Source organism: Apteryx mantelli, chromosome 21 (assembly GCF_036417845.1).
Source record: "Apteryx mantelli isolate bAptMan1 chromosome 21, bAptMan1.hap1, whole genome shotgun sequence".
Lineage (NCBI taxonomy): Eukaryota > Metazoa > Chordata > Aves > Apterygiformes > Apterygidae > Apteryx > Apteryx mantelli.
The window spans coordinates 1,105,079-1,111,078 of NC_089998.1; positions in this window are offsets into that span (position 1 = coordinate 1,105,079).

Consider the following 6,000-nt stretch of genomic DNA (forward strand, 5'->3'; position numbering starts at 1 on the left):
TAATATTTTAAATGTCAACAAACTAAAACTCAGCTTATGCTGAATTACGAGAGAATTTCTCTGATCCTCGGCCAGGGAGGCGCTAGGTCAGCGGGCTTCAGCCGGTTGCGCGCCGTGAATTTGGGGGTGGTTTTACAACCGCCGGAGCCCCGGCTGCAAGGCAATATGCTTTCAATAAGCAGGGAAGACGCTGCCAAAGCGCTGCCAAGCCAGGCGGCGGCTCACGGGAAGGCTCCTGCCGCAGGGCCCCGTCCGCAGGCGGCTTCCCCAAGGAGCGCGCGGGGGTCCGGGCTCGGGAGCGCGGACACGCGCCCACCCAGCGACTGCAGCGCTCAACGCCGCGGGGCTTTTGCCTTGGGCGAGCGCCCGGTGTCGAGGGCAGAGAGCCCAAACGCCAGACTCTATCCCAGCCCCCAGGGAGCCCCGAGGCTCCCAAACACGGCTTTTTAAGGTCATCAAATTTCTGCTGCGCGGAGCGATCCCCCCTGCAGATGTCACTGCGAAAATGGGATCTGAAACCGCTATCTATCGCCTCTTCTGCTGCGAGCTTCGATTTCAGATACCGTCACCCAGTAATAACTGGGCACCGATATCTGCCTCCGCACAAGCCCCCTCCACTGGAAAGCACGCCATTATATCTCCAGTAATTGTAAATATCGCAAAGTGCTCGAGTCAGCAGTCCTGCGGAATTTTGCTTTCGACATCTGCAACCCTATAAATCTTTGTCTCCTTCAGGTGAACTGTGCTCTCCCCTCAGGCTCCAATTTACATCCCTCAGCACTGCCTCCGGGAGCGGAGCCGGGCTCCGGCTGCTCCCCGGCTCCAGGCCAGGTCGCCCTTTGGGCAGGGAGCCCCTGCGGGCGCCCGGAGCCTCCCGCCGCCAGCCCAGCTCCCGTGGGAAATTCAGCGTCGCGCGCGCGCGTTGCTGTTTTGGGGGCGCTTTGCAACGGGGCGGCCGACGTCGGCACTGCGCCCTGTGCGGGATGCTGCGCCGCGCCGGGCTGGACCAGCTCCATGAGCCGGCCAGCGGCATCGCGACAGCCCCGGCCCCGTGCGGAGCCCGGCGGGAGGCTGCGGGGCAACGTGGCCCGCGGCTACCAGCTCCATGTGCTTTACGTCTAAACCTTATATTTAAGCAGACCTGTGCTGGGCTTTTTTTTTTTTCTTTTTTTAAATTGTTTTCAAAACAGATTTCATGTGGTCCCAAAATGAGACCATGATTGTAAATTAAAGTGTAATTAGCCTTTACGCTTTTATATTCATTAACTCTTCTCTGTTAATGATGCAGAGGCTGGAGCACAAACCCAGCATTATGAAACCACATCCAGGAAATAAAATAGTGATTTAGATAATGGCCAGAATGTATTGCTACTTACACGTAATTAAACAAATGCTCAATTTACACTTGGAAACATGAATGAATGTTGATTAACCCCAGCCCAATGATTCCGCTCGCGCTTTGGTTAAGTGCCGGCGCTGCTCTCGGGCTGGCGGGGAAGGGGGACAGAGCCCGGCCCCGGCATCCTGCACCTGCCTGGCGCAGGTGCTGCTGCCGCGCGGCACCGCCGGCCCGGCCCGCGGCTGCTCCGGGCTGTCCGCACGCCTCCGGCTCTGCCGGGCGCTGGCGTCCAGCGCCCAGAGAGATCCAAGGCTGCGGCAGCCGGGCTCGTCGAGCGAGCAGCGCGTTAGCAGCCAGATGCGGCTCCTCGCGGAGCGGCAGGACCCCGCGGCCGGGCTGGAGCCCGCTGCAGCGCTGGGCGCCGGAGCAACGCGCCTGCGGCCCCAGGCAGCGCCGTCCCCGCGCCGCTGCGAGTCCGGGCGCGCAGGAGGGGTCATCGCCGCTGCCGCCCGAGACGCCGCGGCCCGGGAGAAGCGCAGCAGGCCAAAGCTCCGGGCGGTTTCCCGCGCGCGATGCCGGAGGGTGGCGCGGCAGCCTGCCCGCTGCTCCGGCGGCGAGCGCCCGGCCCGCCGAGGCTTTGTCTCCTCGCTCCGCGCGGCACAACCGCCCTCCGCCGCCTGCCCTCGAATGCATCGGTTACTATGGAGACGCTGCTTCGTTAGCGCGGGAGGAGCCTAACGAAGCGCGCTTGTGCAGGACGACATTGTTTTCTGCTGCGGGCGCGGACACGAGGCGTGCGGGGGCCAGGCGCTGCGCCGCCCGCGTGCTGGTTCCTGCCCGGCCCCGCGGTCCCCTGCGAGCCCTCCAGCCACAGATGCTCGGCATCCCACCACCGCCACCGCCGCCGTGCCGGGAGCAAGGCGCCCAGGCCGTCCCGGTCCACCCTCGTGCCCCTGCAAGCCGAGCTGCACGGAGCGCGCCGGCCCCTGGCCCCGCTGCCACCAGGTGCCCGCTCCTCGTCACGCACGGCCGCCGTGGGCTCCGGAGCCGGGACATAAATCCAGCCCCTCGGCTGGGGCCCTGCAGGAAGGAGCTGGCGGATCTGGAGCCAGGTCGAGTGCCAAGCGGGGGCCCCCGCGGCTTTTCCCGATTGAGTCAGAAGCGGGCTCAGCGCCAGCACTAAGGCGGCCGGCTCTTGCCACCGGCTGCTCACGGGGACCCGCTCGAGCAGGGGGCTGGCAGCAGCACAGCAGCATCCCCGGGACGGCTGCTGGCCTTGCCGCAGCCCCGAGCCGGGAAACCCGCGGGTGCACAATGAAGCTGGGCAATGACGAGGGACGCAGGGGGTCGTTTAACACGCACCAGGCAGGTCCCGCGCGCGGCCTCTGGCTCTCTCTCGCCCGGAGCCACGCGACGACCGCAGCAAAGGCGGCGCTGCAGGAGGCTCCGCGCGGCCGCTGCACCCCGGCACGGCACGGCTCCGAGCCCGGTGGGAGCGGGAGGCGATAGCGGGCAGCACCCGCGCCACCCTGCTCCCCCCCAGCCCAGATGCGTCCATCCCTGTGCATCCCTGCGCATCCCTAGGAAGGGACGGGACAGACGGGGCTGTTAGGGCGCGGCGTGGCGGGACCCCTGCTCCCAGGGACTCCCCCGTTCACGGATCGTTGACTCAACGGGCCGCAATGGCTCCATCTATCGGGGTCAACACGGGTGCCTTTGACACATGATAGACAATAATTGCTCCTGCTTAGAGACTTTTGAGTTCATGGATCATTGACCTGATGGGCTGCAACAGCTCCAAAGGAGGCTGCAAGCGCGCTGTACACCCCTGTGCTTAAAAGCCCTCGGGAAGGAGCGGCTGTGTAACATCACAGCACTCGCGCGCAAACACCCATCCCGGCCCGTGCCGCGGCTCCCAGGGCTCGCCCTGTTAGAGAGTAATCACCAGGGACGGTTTCCGCTTCTTGTCCTACTTGAGAGCGAAGCCGTTTGAGTTACTGGAGCAGAAACGTGCTGACGGTGAGGAGCGGAGCGCTCCCGCGGCCCCAGCAAGCGAGTTCCCGATAAAACAGCCCAGAAACACCGCGGCCCGGCAGCGGCCCACGTCTGCTGCTGCGGCGGGGGACGCCGCGAGGCCGGGGTCTCCTCCGCTGCTCGTGGGAAGAGTCGCTCCCGGCGCCGCAGCCTGCTGCCGCCCGCCATCCTGGATGCGGTGCAGGGGTCGAGCTGCCTGCGCGGAGGCTGGCGGCTGCAGCCGGCGGTGCAGCACGGGCGCTGCTGCTGCAGCTGCACGAGCCGTGGGGAACGCGCCGTTAATGACGGAGACCATTATCGCGCCAGCAGGTTCCGTTCCACAGGGTCGCAGTGAGAGACCGCGATCTCCAAACCGCCTCTCCCCTCCGCCAGCTCCAGCACCACGATTAATATTAGCATCTGCCAGGCTCCGCACGGCGCCTGCTTCTCGGGTTCGGCAAAGGCAGGGGAGCAAGGGGGACACGAGGATGGAGCCTCGCAGGCTCAGCCTGCGGCACGCGGCTGCTGGGCAGCACCGGGATGGCTCCCGGCCAGGCGGCTGCCTGCGGCTCTCTGCAGCCCTCCGTGCCCTGCTCGCGCCAGCCTGGCGGCACGGAGAGGAAGGGATCCTACCACTTCGCCCAGGCCAAGACCCAGAGAAGAATCCGCAAAGCAAAACACAACAGAAGCTGCTTTCTGACAACCCGAGAGAGGAAAGGGGACAAAAAGGCTCCGAGGCAGGGTGCGAAGACAGCAGACAGAGGACTCGGGGCAGGGGTTCCCGGACCTCCGCGGATGCGGCAGCCACCGGCCCAGGCACATCTGAGCACACGGGGGCCGTGACCCACCGAGGGTGCTGTGTGCAGGCCAACACGCTGACGGAGGGCAGAGGGGGGCCCAGCACGTCCCTGGCCTTCCCACTTGGGGGACAGCTCCAGGATCAGCTGTTCCCGGGCTAGGGGGCCTAGCACACATTTCCCCTACCCAAGCCACAGGAGATGCGCAGAGCACATTTTACCGCAGCTGTTTCTCAGGCCCTACAAGCAAGCAGGGGCCTTCCAGCGAAGGGAGCAGGTTTCCCTCACTAGGCCAGCAGCCTTAAGTGTCCCTAAAAATACACATGCACACGCACAAAGAGGCAGTGTGTTCCCAGCAGGCTGCGCACTGTGCCGAGTTTGGGGCGCTGCGCAGGGGAAGTGGCCTGGAGAGCAGCAAGAGCAGCCACACAAGCTCGCTCTCATGCCCTTGCATTTCGGCTCCCACAGCAGAGAGAAAACCTAATCAAACTGCTCCAAGCCCCTTCATCTTTAACATAATACATCCAGCTCCCACCGAAATGAGCTCCTGATCCTGAAAGTCAGGTTAACCGAATGCACTGGGGTCCGAGGCAGCTCCCTAGGGACCACGGGCAGCGGGAGGAGAGGCCAGGAAGAGCCGTGCTGGGGGCTGCTGCAAGAGCCCCCCCCCCCATGGGAAGAGCCGGCCATGCCCAAACCGACCCCAGCAGCCCACAAGCTCCGTGGGGCCAGCGCGCACCGGGACAGCCTCACCCCCAAGGTCTGGAGCTCCCCTCTCCAACGGCAACTTCCAGGTATATGATTTAATGAAAGGCACAATAAGAAGTGAAACAATTAGAATTTCTGCCTCATTATCATGGTAATCTTATCAGTCGGATAATGAGGTATTAATGGAGATTTAATGTGCCTCTCATAACAGAATCCCTTGGAGAAAACACATAAGGAAATTGCTGTAAATCCACTTAATGATGGAAAGGTCCCCAAACACCATATTCCAGAGGATGAAAAATGCTGGATGCAAATGAGAGAGAATCAAGGTCAATAACACTGCAGGGACCGAGCTAATGGCAGGCCTGGATACGGGTAACGAAAACCGCACGTCGCTTCGCGGCGCCCGTCGGGCCCGGGGCGGCCCCGGTCGCGGTCCCGGTCGCGGTCCCGGCGGCGGGTGCAGGGCCGCGGCTCGGCCGCCAGGTGGCGCCGCGGGGTGCGGAGCGGTGCGGAGCGGAGCGGTGCGGAGCGGAGCCCCCGCAGCCGGAGCCCCGGTGCGCTCGGTCCCCTGCATCCCCCCCCCGCCCTCGGTTGCACTCACTTTGCATCGCTTCTGCCTCTGCTACACGTTCGTTTAACTGGGGACCGCTGCACTGCGGTCATTTTTGCGGGGCTCCAGCGCCGCCGGACCCCAAACGAGAGCCGAGCTGCGGCCCAGCGTTCTGCTCCGCCGCTGCGGGGGGACAACGGGGCGCCTTGGCGGCGGCGTGTTTCTTACCGAGGCCTTTGCACGAGCGACTCGCTCGCAGCGCTCCGAACCGGCAGAGGAATGTCTCCCCGGAGTGCGTGTGTGTGAGAAAGCCTTGAACTTCTCTGAAGCATCCGAGTCAAATCTCTACTACCTGGAAAAACATTTCCTTTAACAAAAAGTGGATGACTTTCTTTCGAAACACTGTGGTTTGAATAGAAGAAACTTTTCATTTAAAAATGCGCAAGTTTTAGTTACCAGCTCCATACAAGGCTTGTTCTGAACAGTAGGGGGATACCACAGACAGACTGAATTTAGTGAAGTTTTGAAGCTAGACAAGGTTTACAGGCAACTACACCACCACTTGCTTCCTCGATAGTCGTCCTTACAGT